This window comes from Apodemus sylvaticus, chromosome 15 (genome assembly GCF_947179515.1).
Source record: "Apodemus sylvaticus chromosome 15, mApoSyl1.1, whole genome shotgun sequence".
Classification (NCBI taxonomy): domain Eukaryota; kingdom Metazoa; phylum Chordata; class Mammalia; order Rodentia; family Muridae; genus Apodemus; species Apodemus sylvaticus.
In genome coordinates, this window is record NC_067486.1 from 42,001,356 (window position 1) to 42,018,263 (window position 16,908).

Below are 16,908 nucleotides of genomic sequence, written 5' to 3' on the forward strand. Positions count from 1 at the left end.
TCTGTAAAACATTTGAACAGTAGCTTGTATGGTCTTTCCCATGCCAACAATATGAAAGCATTTGCACCCTGTCAGCCTAAGTCAATAGAAGTGGTAGCCCTCGGATCCTGAGCTTGTAATTGTGCAAATTTGGAAAACAGGGGCTTTTAAAAAGGGGAAGTGATTCTTTCAGTTCCTAAAGTTTTGTTTCACACTGTGTTCAGATCATATAAAGGTACAGAAGTTTCCCACCACCTCTAGTATACTAAAATTGACATTTAAAAAATGTCTCTGCTGATCTTCATTTGGAAAGGTACAGTAAATTATGTAGCTTCCCGGTATCTACCAAAAAATGTTCATTTGTATTGTGAGCCTTTATCAATAGCTATCACCTTTTAAGGTTTAGGTATAATTATTTGTGGTTAAAATCCCAGTGATTAAGATTATTATGTAGATGCTCCCTTAACGATTAGTTTTTAAATATAATTAGAATATTAACCTAGAGAGGATAGCTTCATCTTCTACATGCAGATAGTTCTCTGCAAAGTAGAGCTGGAATGGAAAGAACTAGAAAGGGAACAAACTTCCTGCTACAGACTGACATGCTTTAGAGCCAGATTTTTTTTTTTTGTATCATCATAAAGTTGTTTTAAAAGTTAGTTTCATACTAATTCCAACTGTATTTCCGCTGTTTTAAAAATACTTTTATATTAATATTTCTAAGGAAAAAGCTGACATTAACAAATCCAGTCCCATGTGGCAGGATTTCGCACTCTACTCTTGGAAGAGCTGAAAATTTTAAGTCCTGAGGAGATAAGATACTGGGCTGGAGCTGTTACAGTGGAAGTCCCCAGTCCTTTAGATTTCTCAGTACCTGTAGCCACTTGGGAAGCCTTGGAATCCATACCCCGCACCGCACCTCCCATTTAAACTTAAATCGCGTCTTCTTCCAGCAGCCAAGAACTTTGAAGTCCTTGAATTGGAAAAGGGCTTGAGGCTGGCAGTCACTGTGTGCGCTCTGCAAAACCTTCCCGCTGCTCTGGAGTAGAGCGGGTGCTGGGTGCGACCCACACACTTGCCCCTGGCCCGGGGGCGGCGGCTCAGCGGGAGCCGGAGCTGCGACTCTCGGGCTTACCTGAGCTGCGGGCGCCGAGCCGTGCCGGGCGGGGCGGCGAGCCGAGCCGCGGTTGCGCTGCGAGCGGCTGTGCGCGCTCCGGGAGCCTCCCGAACAATGCGAGCAGGACTCCAAGCGCGCCCGGCCTTTGGGCGTTACGTCACCGCTCAGCCTTATAAGGAACGCAGCATGTGCGGCCCCGGCGGCGGGGCCACGAGCGCCCAGACCCTCACAGCTCCGCAGGCCGACACCCGCATGGTTGCGCCGTGGGTCCCCGGCTCCCCGTGCGGGTCCAGCGGGCCTGATCCACACACCCTCCTACCAGGCTGCCCAAGACCTTGGGCATCAAGTTCGACCCTTCTCCTACTGTGTCTCACAACTTAAAGTTGCAGCTTTAAGTTCTTAAATACATGTCCTGATTCTTGTGTAAACTTTTGTAAATACATTTTGTTACATTTGTTTTGGGGTTTCTTGGGGAGCCAAAAGAGGAAAAGAAGTTGGGGTTTTGGACATATAAACTTCAAACCTCTTTTCTCTTTGTAGAGAGTAGGGGGTCCTCCGAGGATAGTATTTTATTTCCTGATGATGTAACTACCAAACAATTCTTCAAGTGATGATGGGAAGGCCAGATGAAGGCTTATTTTTCTGTTTTTACTGAAAAGACCTCCTCTCCTCATTTCTACGTGCCCGTGTTTTAATGAAAGCAGTTAAAACTAATCAGATATTTTGGCAGGGAAAGTATTTTTAAAGAAATTAAATGTTTTGCCCAGTACTTGCAGGACAATGTATAAAAATAGAACTTCAGAACTAATTTTAATCAGTTTTCTCCTTCCGACCAAATAAGACAAAAACCAAAAACAAACTCAAAGACACAAGAAGAAAAACATTGGTGAAATATGTTTGGATTAGATCTGTTACCCTCTGGTGTGGGACAGATTTCCTTGTATAGAAGAAATTTTCTTTATAAATGAGTGCTGACCTCCTAGTTACCTTGAATATCAGTAAGAGAACCTCCAAAGCTATATTCCAAATCTGTGAATCTGCTAAACAAATTAGAGATGTAGCAGCCTCATCTGCAGGCTTCAGAAGGGTAGCTTTAGTAGCTTGAGTCTATTTAAAACCTCCTTTTAGATCAAGCTAAAATAGGATTGCTTCCTATTATGATGCACATGTCTATGGAGTTATTGTTCCCTTGTGTCTGTCAAGCAGGAATCATGAAAATGGTCCTCTTGTTTCTTTTGGGGGTTAGCGAGTGATTCGGGGAGCAGGGCCCCCAAGTAAGCATGTATCCTCTGCTTTCCTGCCGTTCACTGGACAAGCATGTTTCTGTTACAGCTCCTCCAGAGACAGCCAGGCTGCCTTTCATGCAGCAATGTATGAATATACGTATGAATGAATATACCCTTCTGAACATGAACTGTCCTAGTGAATCTAGGACTGTCTGGATGCTGTAGATGTTGCTGTTACCTTCCTTTACTGTTGTTCTGTATTTGAGAAGCACATTATGATCTTTTTCGTTTTTTGCCCGCACCTCTGCTTATGAACTATGCCCACTGCTGGCTCTGCCTTTTTTATTTTTCATGACATAGAGTGATCCACGAAAGCCACAGGAATCTTGAACTCGGAGCACACAGAAGGCATCTATCCAGGAGCAAGCCCTTCCTAGTTTGCTGTGTTTGCTGTGCTTTGATCCTCTTAGTGAAACATTTCCTAATGTTTGATGCCACCACCTGTTTCCTTCTTGCCGGTTTGTGCCCCGGCTTTCCACCCTCTCTGACTCCCATATCCCTGTAAGATTACCCAGTACTCTGGGTAGTTCTGTTCTGAACATGGAAGAACTCAACAGATCCGAGGCTTGTCTACAGTTCCTGAAGCAAGTCAAGAGACAGAAGGCCCCTTCCTGCTCCTTGCAAGCCTTACTTGGTGCCCTGTTGCTCTCTGAGGCACTGCTCTCCAGCCACTCTGATTCAGCTTTCCAACTAAGGTCATGGTATGTAAGCGCTTTTTCCAGTAACCAGTAATAACCCTCGTTTTTTGAGCTTTTGCATCATGCCAGTGGCCATCCTTTGAGTTTAATGTGCATGTCATCATTTAATCTTTATTTACCACACATTTGAGATAGGGTTATCCATAGTTTTCACACGAACTCCTTCAGATTGAACACTCTTGACTTCAGAGTTAAGATGCAAGGACTTAAACAATTTTTTGGCATAATCTTGGACTTATTCTTCAGAAGGTTGCTCAGTGATGTCTGTCATTGGTAAGGGACTACTCTGATTTACTTGACACCTGTTTTTTACAGACTAGGTGATGAACTAGGAAAGCTAAGACTCTTGTCTTTGCATATTTCACACCAGTGCTACCCTAACTGTGCATTAACTAACGCTTTGGGCATTAAGCACACTGGAGACATCATGGAATTGTATATGTGGTGGTTTTCTAGGCGGTGGCAGTAACATGACATGCTCTAATAAAACTCGAGCACCAGAGAGATTTTCTTATAGGTCAAACACTGTGAGAAATGGACTTTTAGACACTACAGCCAGCTGTTGTGTCTGCAAACTCCAACCAGCCGTTTGCCGTGCTTCATCGACTCTCATGAGCTGATGAGAGATTTTCATGTCTTTGTATGATATTTCTTGAACTGTGGTTCTTGTTTCCTTTTTACTTATACTCCTGAAATACTCAAATGGGCTGAGAAAAGTTTGCTCTCTTGCTAATTATCATATGCTGTTCCATTCTATCCTCAGTGAGTCTCCTGTAAATAAACATGGCAACAAATAAAGGTAAGGCCCCTTGCGGCAATTAGCAATCTGCATTTGTAATCTAAATAAGCAGTTGGTTTAAAGTGTTATTTAGAAAAGGAACAGAGGAGTTTTCCTGCAGAGTTAATTACTTTCTATAAGGGAAAAGAGGTTTCTAGATAAAAGGGCTGAAGGCCAGGAAGGATTAACTAAATTTTACCATAAAAGATCACCTTTCTGTTTTTCCCCTTGAGACAGTCTTACCTAGTCCAGGCTCAGACTGCCGTGTAGCTGTGAATGCCTTGACTCTCCCTGCCTAGGTTACAGCCGTGTGCAGGCTTACACAGTTCTGAGGATCACACTCAGCCTTCTGCATGCTAGGCAAGCATTTTACCACCTGAGCTGCCTTACCAGCCTGAAAATTAACTTCTTATATAGTCACAAGTAGTTCCCCATGGGTTAATTTCATGCGCTTCAAACAAGTGAAGGCCGTGATGCCCACAGCAGCCCGTGTCCTTCATAAAGCCAGTCATTATCGGCCGTAACTATCTAACACAGTTGACGTGTGCCCTTAAGCATGCCAAGCCAGTTCTTTGTGACCTGGCTGTATTTCTCAAATGACATTTCTCCTTGCCTCTATTTCTCCTTTGTCATCCAAAAATGTGTTTAACAACTTTTTTCAAATGTCCACAGTTTTAGTGATGATTCTTTACCCTAAATGGATAGTATCTTGGCTACTTGTGAGCCCTGTCCCAGCCTAGCATGTTGGAGCCACACCTCTGATTATAATGTGTTTCTTTTGACCCCAATATAAAGCACTACCATGATTTTGATAACATTAAGTGGAAACAATCCCGAAGCCTTAAAAAGCTTAACTATAATAAATTCATATACTTTTGCTATTTTATCTCTATTTGCTGTTAATCTCTTGTATACCTATTTTATGAATAGAAAGTGATCAGAGATATATGTGCATAAGAAGAACAATATTTATGCAAAGTTTAGAATGACCCCACTATCCTTGGTATCAGGCATGTGCAGAACATACTACAACTGAATTCTTGGACGATGAAGGAAAGATGAGTGTTAGGAACAGGAGGGCAGTCCATTTATTTCAGTATGAACCTGATCCAGATGGTAACCTGAACAGGGAGGGCAGACTTGGATGGCTCAGGGAGGCGAGGCTCCATAGCCCTCTCATTTGGGTTGGCAGCGAAGCTGTCCTTAGTCCTTATGTGTTGTCCTCATGCAGCCTTTGTGCAAAGCCCCTTGGCCCTGAGCACCAAGGACCTGCCGTGGCTCTGGGTTATGGTCCTGGTCCATCTTCTTGCTCCTTCACAAAAGAGCCAGTGGACTGAGTGCTTGCTGTGCAGGCAACCCTAGACTCCCTTCTCCCTTCTTTCTGTTCTTGGGCTGACACCTGCCTGGTTGGACAATGTAGATAGTTGCTGTGCTCCAAGAACCTGATGGTATAAGGTAACAGATTGAATCTGGACATACACACAGACTATGGTGACACACACACACACACACACACACACACACACACACACTTGCAGTCTCACTCTCATGTACAGCCTGTGTTTTAGAGGATCCATAGTCCTTGAACTTTCCCGAAGCCCACTGATTATTTCTCTTCCTCCCTCCCTCTCTCCTCTCACCCACCCTCTTTTCTTCCCCTTCCCTTCCCCTCACTCCCTTTTTTCTTTTTCGTTTCTTTTTTTTTCCCCTCTGAGGTAGGATTTCTCTCTTTAGCACTGGCTGTCCTGGAACTCCCTCTATAGACCAGGCTGGCCTCAAACTCAGATCTGCCTGTCTCTGCTTCCACAGTGCTGGGATTACAGGTGTGCTCCACCACTTCCTGGCACCCGAGACCCTTAAGAGCTGATGAGGCTGAGTGTGGCAGCAGTGAGCTGTGGGAAGAGAAGTCTTGTTAGTGAGTGGGGTGGGCTCTTGGTAGGGGAGAACTAAGTAGTTCATGTTTACTTTCATTCTACGATTAATAAGTATCTTCATAATTTGAAAAGACAAAGTAATTTGACATAATTCTGCTGGATGAATACTTCCAGTTGGTTTAAAAATTCACTGTTTTCATACTGTTTGTGTGTGTGTGTGTGTAAATTTATACATTTTAATTGTGTTGGTCACAAAACCAGCTGCATCCTCTTATCCCTTACCATTACAAGGCTTCATTCTTCACTGCGTGAAGTATCTTGTGTGGAACAGAGATCTGTCCTTCCCCCCACGTGATGCTGTGAGGTCGATGTGGTATTCCTGTGATGAGCAGGCATGCGTGCCAAGTAGGTGAGCAGAGTGGCCCGGAGAGAACGAAGAGGCACAAGCACGGTGCCACCACTGCATGGGAACAGGAAAAGCCTGCGATTCAGGGCCAACCCATTTGCTTATTTATTCTGACAAACATTTCGTTTCCTTGGCAACTAATAATAGTTTTGAGAAATTGTTGGACTCACAAGTATTACTGTAGGAGTAAAAAGCCCTCGAATCACAGAAATTAGAGACGGAAAAGACCTATTAGTCTTCTTGTCTCTGGCCAGTACAGCTGTCCTCAGTGTTTTATCTTGTCCATTCTTCTAAAGGGACCTTGTCAGAGAGATTGCACTCCCTGTCTTAAGGAATGTGTTTTTAAAGAAACTAGTTGACACAGCTTTTCATGTAGATATAGAATTTGTTATCAAGGAAAAATATTTGTGGAGAAAGAATAGCCCTTTTCTTGTACACAGTTTATACTTAATAATTAAGTTCTAAAAGAGGTTACTTTTTGTAAGTCAGAAAATACCAGTATCATTTGGCTCTCGTTAGTTGTTCTGCCATCTGCATGGTCTATTCTATGCATGACGGACGTATTCTAAAACGTATTGCATTGCAGGGTGGTGGTGGTGGCAGCGGCTGCGGTGGCGGCAGTGGCAGCACACACCTTTAATCCTAGCACTTAAGGGGCAGAGGCAGGCCAGAAGCTCTCTGGCCCTGAAGGATGCTTTTTAGCTTCATTCTAAATATATTAAGTGTCTAAATATATTAGATTTACTCATTTTACTTTATGTGATAAAAGTGTTTATGTGTGTGTACCATGTGCATGTTTGGTGCCCATAAAAATCAAAAGAGGGCATCTTCCCCGGCAGCCGGACTTAGGAACGATTGTGAGACGCCATGGGGATGCTGGGAATTGAACCCTGGTCCTCAGCAAGATCAAGTACTGATAAGGGATGCCTCCAGCCCCAAGTTAGCATATTTAAAAACAAAATTCAGTGGTTCTCATAAGATAAAAGTCTGTCCCCAAATAAGAAACTAATCATGTTTCATTTAGCAAGGCTACAGTATTACTGTTCGGGAAGTAGAGCTGTACTTCTGAAATCCCAGCACTAGAGTGGCAGTATGAGAAGGATGGAAAGTCCAAGGCCAGTTTGGGTTCAGTAGGAGCCCTAGTGCAAAACAGGTCAGGGCAAGCAAAGGATGCAGCAGGTGAGCAGCCGTGTGTCTGTCTGTCTGTCTGTCTGTTGGAGGAGGTCCGCCTGCTGAATGCGCAGGTACTTTCCAGGAAGCTGTCTGTGCTACCTAAGCAAGTCTCTGTACCTCTTGTCTATCTCCATGAACAACTCGTAGCCATCAGTGGCTTCCTCCTTAGTGGGACATTTGCAGTTAGGAAAGGATCTCTCAGGAACTCTCTTCCCTCTCCTGACAAGGGCCAGGTTCTAGGTTCTTTATTTCTTAGTCAAGAGTTCTCTAGTGGTTTGAATAAGAATGGTCCACATAGGCTCATAGATTTGAATGCTCAGTCGTCAGGGAGTGGCACTCTGAAAAGGGTTAGGAGGAGTGGCCTTGTGGAAGTGTCTTACTGAGAGTGGGCTTTAAGGTTTTAGACCCCATGTCCCCTAGTCCTTTATAGATGGTTGCACTTGATATGCATGTACTCATTTATACCTTTCCAAACATATGTGGGTGCCCTAGGAACCTGAGAGAGGGGCCAGATCTGGAGCTGGAGTTCTAGGCAGTTGTGAACTGCTTCTAGAGGCTGGGAACTAAACTCGGCCCTCTGGAAGAACAGCCAGAACTGTTTGTTTGTTTAGTGTCTTTTTTGTTTTTGTTTTTGAGACAAGGCGGTCTCATTGTATATCCCTGGGTGGCCTGTAACTTAGACCAAGTTGTCCTTCAACTCACAGAAACCTGCCTACCTTGTGTGGCACCAAGACGCCTGGTGGACTAGCCCTGTAAGGAACAGAGCTGTTTCTTCAGACCCTACCATCTCTCTTGTCAATATTTACTCTGCTTTGTGTCTTATTTCTTGGCTTCTTCCGATCTTTATGTTTATTGATTTTTCCTCCATATCTGTTTGGGAAGTAACCTCTGCCTCCCTGTTCTCTTGGGGATTGTTTATCCTGAAAAAACTCTTCTTCACATCCTAGTATCTCAGAACCCCAGTGTTTGAAACCTCGTCCAAACCTTTGTAGCTATGATGACACAGTCCCAGTTCTGTCACATACTCTAGTTGTTCTTAGCTCCACAGGGCAGCATCAGCTGCACCGTTTAGAGGACGGTGGTGTAGATGCCCCAGTGTATTTATTATTGCTTGCTTATCGTCCTTATGCTTCAGTTTTTCATCTGGGATCAATTGCTCTCAACACAGATGCAGTCTTCTGAAGTCTTTAAAAGCGGAAGTCTGTTCTTTATGCACTCTTTATTTATTTGACCTTCTCTTACCTCTGGTGTTTAGGCTTCTCACTGTAGGGGTCTTGGATGACACTGGTTTTCTCTGAGCTCACAGAGACTATCAGTCACTTCTGGCGTACCATGTAATTTATTGAATAGTCAGTCAGCAATATAGTTGTCATTCCTTTACTTTTTTTTTTTTTTTTTTTTTTTTGCTTTTATGATCTAACCTGTATCTTTATTATTCTATTTTTTCTATTTTTTCTATCATTTCTATCATTTCTTAGCGTGGTGTGCTTAAGTACACATTTATTTTGTTTGTCCTAGTTTTCACTGAAATTTCACTGAATCTGTAGATTGGTGTCTCTAGTTCTAGAAAATTCTCAGCCAATATTAACTTTTCAAATATGGCTTCTGAGCAGTGCTTAATCGTTTCTGCTTAAAAACTTAGATTAGACACATGTTAAGCTTTCTTTTTCAGTCTTCATGTGCCTTTTCTGCTCTTTCTGCTTTTGCACCCGCTTGGCCTTTCAGATTGTACTGCTTAGCTCCTTCCCAGGAGACTGGGCATGTTCCGGGTGGTATGTCTGTGGACTTGTGCTTCAGATTTGTCCTGTTTGCTAATCCCATTGCTTGATTGACAGTTACTATACTTAATTTCCAAAGGTTTCTCTTTTTATCCCTAGTATAGCATTTTTGGAAGGCTCCTGTCTAGGTGTGTGCTGTCAGTCCCCTTGCTGTTCTATAGACAGATGAAATATGGTTCATGTGTTACTTGATAGTTTGTCTCTGAGGACGTTGTAGATCTCCTTCTGTTTCCTTGGGTTTCAGTCATTTGTAACATATTCAGGTGTGTTTCTGATTTTTATATGAGCTTATATTTGGAGAACATTTGTGGATTCTTTGTGTTGAAAGTTTGTGTTGAAAGAATTGTCTACCAGAGAAGAGTTCCACTTGTTTTTATCAGGGGATATTTTCAAACCCAAAGCTCTGTTAAAAACTTCAACACATTCTATTGTTGTTTTGTTCATTTTTGTTTTGTCCGTTTTCTGGTTTTAGTTTCACACCAACCAAATAAATATGAATCTGGCTGCAGAACAATGCGGGTGACATCGTTCATACCTACTTCACTGAGGTTACTGCTTCCCCTCCAAGTTCCAGGCTTCAAGGAAAGCAGTTTTCCTTGCAGTTCACTGCAGGTGGTTTTGCTTCTAAATTAACATGATCTGGACAGTTGAGTTCTTTGCAACCCCAGCCTCATGTTGGGTTAGGAAGTCTGTAGGATTTATCGAACTTGGCCTGTGTTACTGTTACACTATGAAATCAAAATTTAAGTTCCTGTAGTTTAAAAACTACTCTTAAAGAAAAAGCCACATTTGGTGTTTTGTTTGCCTTGCTAGGGTTGTCACATCACTCTTTGGTCACCCTTAGTAATTTGCCATCACATTAATATATTTTAAATATTTGTTTTTAAATATTTCAGGGTGTGTGTGTGTATGTGTGTGTGTGTGTGTGTGTGTGTATAGCTAGTTTATCTCCCAATCAGAAATGGACATTAGACTCATCTAATACTGAAAATTCAGGCTGAAAACTATGTAAGAAACATCCTAAAAATTAGTATGCTCGAGCCTTTTATATGGCTGTAAGGAAGTGCACTTTAGGCTGCAGTCTCCAGTGTTTGCATTTCAGTGTTTTCATTCATTATTCAGATTAGTAATAGATAATCAGTGGCTTTTTTTTCCAGCTGCAAATCACATAGTGTTGTCTCAGTTATTGGCCCATTGAATAGAATAACTTCTGTGTTTTAGTCTTTAACATGGAAAGATGAGTTATGAGAGTCCAGGAAGCTTCTCCTGGACTTTGTAATGACCCATCATGGGTAGTCGGTGGTTAAGACTCTTTCTGAGTATTTTAGGGGAAGCTTCTCATGTAATCGATGCTTCCTGGAGGAAGACAATTTGAGTCGGGCAGCTTTCGCAGAGTTCCTTCCATACGATGCCTTTCATCGACTATTCTGTTATAGCCTACCATAGCTCACTATCAGGTAGAAAGTAAGACAGATCCCTAATTTAAGAAATTTACAAGCAGATGTCGGCTGGAAAGGTGGGAATATAAAGAAAATAGATTAGAGCCGAACTAATTTAATTACTCACAGCATGGAACCCATTTGATGTCTTTTCCATGGAGAGGAAGACATTCTATATCTGAAAAGTGCAAATGAAAGTGGCAGCGTGTTCCACAGGGTGTGCTAGCTGTTATGGATGCGGGTGTGTGCTCATACTAGTGTCAGGTCCCGACAAAAACATACTGACCCCATTAATCTTGTGACCTGGTCGGCCGTTCCCTCCTTTCCAGTTATGATTTCTACATCCCTTTATTCCTTTTTATTATTATTATCATCTCGTGTTCTTAAAGGTTACCCCACCCTCTCATGGGATAACCTAAGCAATACTGAACTTAGTCTCACTTTAGATCTTAGGGCAGTTTGCTTGCTTATAGCAGGAAGGCAAGTAAATACTCTTCCAAACCTAGGAAGTTCCCTGTTTGGCAAAAGGGCCATTTGAAAGGTTCCCTCGCAAGATATTTCCCCATGACAGCAGCACTGTTAAAGAGTGGAGTTGCTTCTAACTCTAGTCGAAGGACACATTCTAAGCCCATGTTAAAACTGAGACCTTATACTTCGGTAACTGATACTATGGTCATTTTGTAACACAGTAATAGCATAATTCAAGAGATTTATACATACTGTGACTATTACAGCATGCACTGGAGGACAGTATGCTTGCAGATGTATAGGCTTTAAGCTATATTTGGGCTCAGCTAACTCTTTGTGGACCAGCTGAGAGCCCACATGCTACATAAAATCTGAGATTTATTAACAAATGTGCTCCAGGTTCCCCTTTGGATTGCAGGTGAATACCTCCCGTCATTTTCATGGCGGCCCCAGGCCGGCTCGGCCTGCAGATAATTAAGTAGCTCTGGAAACGATCTTGTTCTTCAGATGTCATCTTTTTGAATGGAGTTTGAGTAGGCTTTTTATGTAGAAGGAACATTCACAAGTCAGTTGTTCATAACCCAGAGAATGTGTGCGTAACTATTTTACATGGCCAGGATGATGGAAGTTAACTGTGTCTTTGTATTTGCTGTCCGAGGCCAAAGTGTCCAATCAAGCCATGCTCTTTCCAACCACTGGCGGTCCCCATTACTCATAATTCAAAGCTGCTGTCATCCTCTAAGGGATGATACAGGTTCAGTGGGTCATCACTCAGCAGGGCTAGTTTGCTTGTTTGTTGTCCTGTCTCTTTACATTGAAGTGGTAGTATCTGTGGACTGTTTGAGGCACTGTAGTTGAATTTTTCTCATGAACAAAGCCTAATGTTTTGGTTGACAATGTTTTCTGCCAGGTCAAATTCCTGGTAGTGTCTGCTGCTTATCATTGAAGGCTTGTGTTATGTTGTTTTGTTTTAGTATAATAACATAGTTATGCTAGTGCTTCTTGTCACATACCAAATTCAGTAGGTCAAAATAGGACAATTGATGCATACTGGAATTAATGTTTATTTCTTACTACTGTAAAACGCAGTACTAGACTCTGTATTTCATCCCCTCATCTTTGGGGAAAACCCCTTACTCTTATCTAATCTCTTTCCTGTTTCCTTGCCCCGCCCGAGCCCACGGACCGGGTCCCTGAGTGAGGCTGCGGGTTCATGTTGGGGTGCTCCAGCAGCCGTGACTAGGAAAGAAGGCTTGGCAAGGCTGGCGAGAGCTGGGCAAAGGAGCCCCTCACCTGTGTCTGGTCAGTTCCTTTAGCTCAGCTCCTGTTCCGTACGCTCCTTTTGTTGAGGTTTGCTGCTGTCACCAGGAAGGAGCCATTTGCTTTTCCAGGGCATGACTGTGGCTCCGTATTCTAAAGCATGAGTCACGGATGTTTTTAAGATTACATATCCCTCCCAGCATATGAGGAATAAACTAGAGAAAAGGAAGTTAAGAGAAAACAGAAGTGTGAATAACGGCTAACGGTGCTGTCTCTGGCTCCATTCCGTCTGCCATTTCATCATACATAAAGAGTAGGTCAGAGATTCCTTTCCTGGCAAGTAAGTGGCACCATGTGTTGGAAACAGCAAATGGAAACTGGAGGGGAGCAGCAGGCGCGGCAGCAGGGCCAGGGAAGCTGGGTGCCCTGATGGAGGCCACCTGACCGCTATGCTTTTCACAGTGGTTCAGTTTTACTTCTAAAAGCTTGCATGCCCCGATAGTGGAACATTTCTGTGTGTAAAATGTGTGCTTTCTTAGTTGGGGTGTTAATTTCTCTCTTCATGAGTGGCCATCACCTTAAACCTTAGGCATTACACAGAGTCCTGGAGTAAAAGATTCCCAAAACATAGGACCCAGGTAGGAATGCTTTATTTGTACTCATGAATTCCTAAAGTCGGGACTAAGTTCTGTAGCCAACCCACTGCCAACTTAGTGTGGCCCACAGCCTGAGGGGAGAGAGAGAGAGAAAGAGAGACAGAGAGAGAGAGAGAGAGAGAGAGAGAGAGAGAGAGAGAGAGAGAGAGAGAGGAGACAGAGTAGGAGACTGAGAGACAGAGAGGAGACAGAGAGAAATGGAAAAACTTTGGTTGGAGGGAGACATGACATTCTAAATCATCTAAAAGGATACAATAGATTGCCTAATCTGAAGCTTTCTGTAAGGAACAAGGAGATAACCATTGTCTACTATCTTGCATGCTAATCCAAATTTACTGGAAAACCTCTTAAGAAAGCTGCCTGTTCTAGAGTCTTTAGAAAAACAGTATGGAACATACTAAAATTTGTTTCTCAGCACAATGGTCGCTTGGGTCATTGTCCACTCTCACCCTGTGAGTGTTTTGTGTTCTCTGCTGATCTCATCTGTCCTCTTAACTACATTCTTGGTCTTGCCTTTGCATTCTTCTGTGGCTCTCACAGGAACAGGGGATGGGAAGTCAGATCAAGAGCCTGGTAACATTACTCTATTTAAGTAGTGAGACCAGAACAATCATTTCATGGACGAGAGAGAGAACTGGTCCACAAATGGCTTTATATTCAGGAAGGCTCTGTTTAAAGAGGATTTCTAAAAAGACTGTTTATTGTTTTGTTTTATAACTTTTGTAGCAGCCAAACCTTTGCTCTATAGAGTTCCAGATTCTACTCTACAGCGTCCTTAAGAACAGAGCTTCCACATCATCAACCAATCTCTCTCTCTGTTTCTCTCTCTCTGACCTTCACACACACACACACACACACACACACACACACCACCACCACCACCACCACCACCACCACCACCACATATACAAAAGGAAGCTGAGGCTTATTTCTAGTCATCTGTCAGACATGGCAAATAGAAAATGTTTCTAGATTTGATTGTAATTCACAGAAAAGTACTTAGTGCTAGAAACTTCTGAGAGTAGCTTATTTATTTATTTTTTTTATTTGAGCAGAAATGACTGTGGTAAAGAACATTAATAAGTGTCCTGTCTCTAAGATTTAGTAACATCTAATTTTAGTTTTAATAAAATTTGACTGCTTATTTAAAAACTTGCCAGTTGTATGGAAAAATTCACTAGGTATGATTGTTGATTAGGGTCTTATCTAAGATAATATTAGCATGATTGAAAGATTTGCTCATACTAATAATACTATGTGTATTTAATATATATATACCTAAACTATGACTTATGTCAGTGCTGTAGAACCCTAGAACTTTGCCTGCTGCCTTCTTTTCCCTGCCTTGTTATGGTTATTAGTATAAATGGTGTGTTTTAAGTTTTCATTACCATGCTTTAAAAATAAATGTGTAGCCATTAATTTAGGAAGGCCTCACTAATTTCTATAGCTAGCCCACTGCCAATTTTTAGGGCCCAGAAGCGAAGAATAGGTTTTAAATTTGCAGCTTAAAAAAACAAAACAAAACATTTTTTTCTTCTATGTGAACATTATGTAAAATACAAATTCCAAGGTCCAAAAAATAAAGATCAGAGCCACACCCCTTTGTTTACATGTCATCTGGCCACTCCCTGCTGTCCCAACAAAGTGGACATCTGCACTAAAAACCATCCAGTTCACAAAACCTAAACCATTTTCTACCTGACTCCTTACAGAAAACTTTGCTGGGCTGTTCTGTGGTTCAGTTAATGAATATATATTACAGTCATGGCAATATCTATAGTACATGGCCATAAATAAATGTAATTTAAAATTAAACAATGAACAACGTAGATTTATAAATTTAGATTTAAATATTTCAACAAATTTATGTTTATTTACCTGACATCAAATTTTGAAGTTTCTATTCTATTCCTTTTTATATAGTTTGAGTAGTCTGTATTTTCTAAAGGTTGATATGTTGCCAAAAAATTGTAATAATATTTTTGTGGTATACTGAGGTACTTAGTGTAGTATAGGGAAAATCTTGCATAGTGAAAGCTGAAAACCAGACTTGTTGAATTCTTTGCGGATGCAATCAGATTCTGAACTGGGTTCTTTAGTTCCTCATTTCCTCCTTGTACCACTTTCCTGAGTCCCCTCCAGATAGGTTATGAGGGTTTTAGAGATCTCACTACAGAGGACCTGCTATCATGTGTAAAAGTTGAGCAAATACTCACGAATGGCTAGCACTGATGCTTAAATAGTCGTTTGTCCTTCTAATTACCATGACTAATTAAAAACAGATTATATTGGGCTTCATTTTAATGTGACTTGGATGGTCATATAAGAATATCCAGGAAGGACTGGGAGGTGGCTCAGTTGGCGCAGGGAGGCCACAGTGTGATCCCGAGCGCCCAGGTAAGGCTGAGCAAGGCGGCGTGTGTCTGACCCCAGCACTGCGAGGAGGGGACACAGCCAGCTTCCTGGAGCTCACTGAGCTTCGGGTTCAGGGAGGGACCCTGTCTCATAAATAGGATGGACAGTGGTTGAAGACGACACTTCACTTCTGTCCTCCATATGCGCACACTAAGAGATACCCACAGAAAGTGAAGTTAAAAGACACTGTTCGTGTACTCTGAGTCTAATGAGCTCATAGAATTTATGTACAGTTTGAACTATTTCTGCTAGATATTTATTAATACTAATGTAAATCAGATTTCTATTGCAATTTCATGCCAACTAAGAAGGTCTGAACATATATACTAAAAAAAGGTATACACTTCTTTTCTTATGACAGCTCCAGTAAATATGCTTTTGATTATATTTGATAGGGATTTTTATGTGTTCATTTCTTTAGAGGCCGAAACTGAGAAGTCATTTCTTTTCATCTAAAAATATCTTTTAAAAGAAAATAATGTCTTATATTTGTTGATCTTTATTTACATCATTTTTATTTTAAACAGAACATTTGGTTATGATTTGAAAACCTCATTTTTTATTTCCTGTATCACGTGATTATACTTTAGGGGTGTTTTGGTCATTTTGTAACACATACTTTAGCCTTAATAAGGATTATTAATGCACTGGACTTAAAAGTGAAATTACATCTTTTAAAATCATTGGAAATAGTGCCCCCCCCTTTTTTTTTTACAAAGTTTTCCACAAATTAAGTTGATTATACAATTTGAATGATCAAAAGCAATTGCTTGTACAGAATTTGTGTTTGTGAAATCAGTATGATACATACTGTGATTCTGGCTACTTTTCCCCCTAGAATTTTCCTCATTTCTATTGTATTTTTCAAGAAACGCTTTCTAAGGCAAAGTATGAGGACTTCTACATGAAATTTAATGTTTTTGAAGCTGGAGGGCAGACATTTAGAGTTGCACTTGATTCTCCATACTGATTCCATTACAGTTTACCTTCTACAAACCAAGTAAACTCCTGTGGTTATAGGCTGAGACATCTTAAGTTCCTTTGTATCCCAGTTGTATAACCTCTTTGTATTTCTATTTTCCATATCTAAGGATACTGGGGAGTACTTTCCATACAGACTGTTGTAATAATTCCATGAGGTATATAGCATATAGATGCTTGCAAAAAATGTATTTATAGGGTAACTATTCAACTAGCCAGCTCTCATGAGTCTCTTCGCCAGTTATTTGTGGTGTTTGTGCTGGGGCTATGTAGCCCTGTATTGTAAAGTCAAGTTGTTAGAACTTTGGAATGAGATGAATGGAAAGGTACAGGAATACTTTGTTAAGAAAAAAAAAAAACCTAGACAGCATGTATAGAATTATGTTTCACACATAAGTTCTTAGTAAATATTTGTAGAATGAATAGGTTAAATATTTTCTAAATAAAATTCAATGTCTTAAAATTCTAGAAACCCAGACCTTTCAAGTACCTTTAGTTTAACTCATTTTAGAGAGGTGTGAAGCCAAAGATGGTAATGATAGGGATATTAGCAAGTGCCGAGCTGGTCTTCATGTGTAAAACACTATTCTTAACACT

At 41.3% G+C, this 16,908-nt stretch overlaps 3 protein-coding genes across 7 annotated transcripts in view; 1 reads left to right on the plus strand and 2 right to left on the minus strand.

Moving 5' to 3' along the window:
- Cmss1 (cms1 ribosomal small subunit homolog) overlaps nt 1-16,908 on the plus strand; it is a 311,896-nt gene that overhangs the window by 46,218 nt on the left and 248,770 nt on the right. Inside the window, exon 1 of one of the 3 annotated variants that reach the window (XM_052159235.1) lies at nt 12,510-12,596. The exons of the other annotated variants lie outside the window; for them this stretch is intronic. The gene's annotated coding sequence lies outside the window, so the exon portion shown is untranslated. Of the gene's footprint in view, nt 1-12,509; nt 12,597-16,908 lie in introns of those variants that run through there. 3 annotated transcript variants of the gene reach the window in all.
- The window catches only part of LOC127666360 (filamin A-interacting protein 1-like), an 82,389-nt gene that overhangs the window by 37,926 nt on the left and 27,555 nt on the right, over nt 1-16,908 (minus strand). The window lies entirely within an intron of this gene.
- Nucleotides 1-16,908, minus strand: part of Filip1l (filamin A interacting protein 1 like) — a 43,363-nt gene that overhangs the window by 20,711 nt on the left and 5,744 nt on the right. Inside the window, exon 1 of one of the 3 annotated variants that reach the window (XM_052159231.1) lies at nt 1,115-1,234. The exons of the other annotated variants lie outside the window; for them this stretch is intronic. The gene's annotated coding sequence lies outside the window, so the exon portion shown is untranslated. Of the gene's footprint in view, nt 1-1,114; nt 1,235-16,908 lie in introns of those variants that run through there. 3 annotated transcript variants of the gene reach the window in all.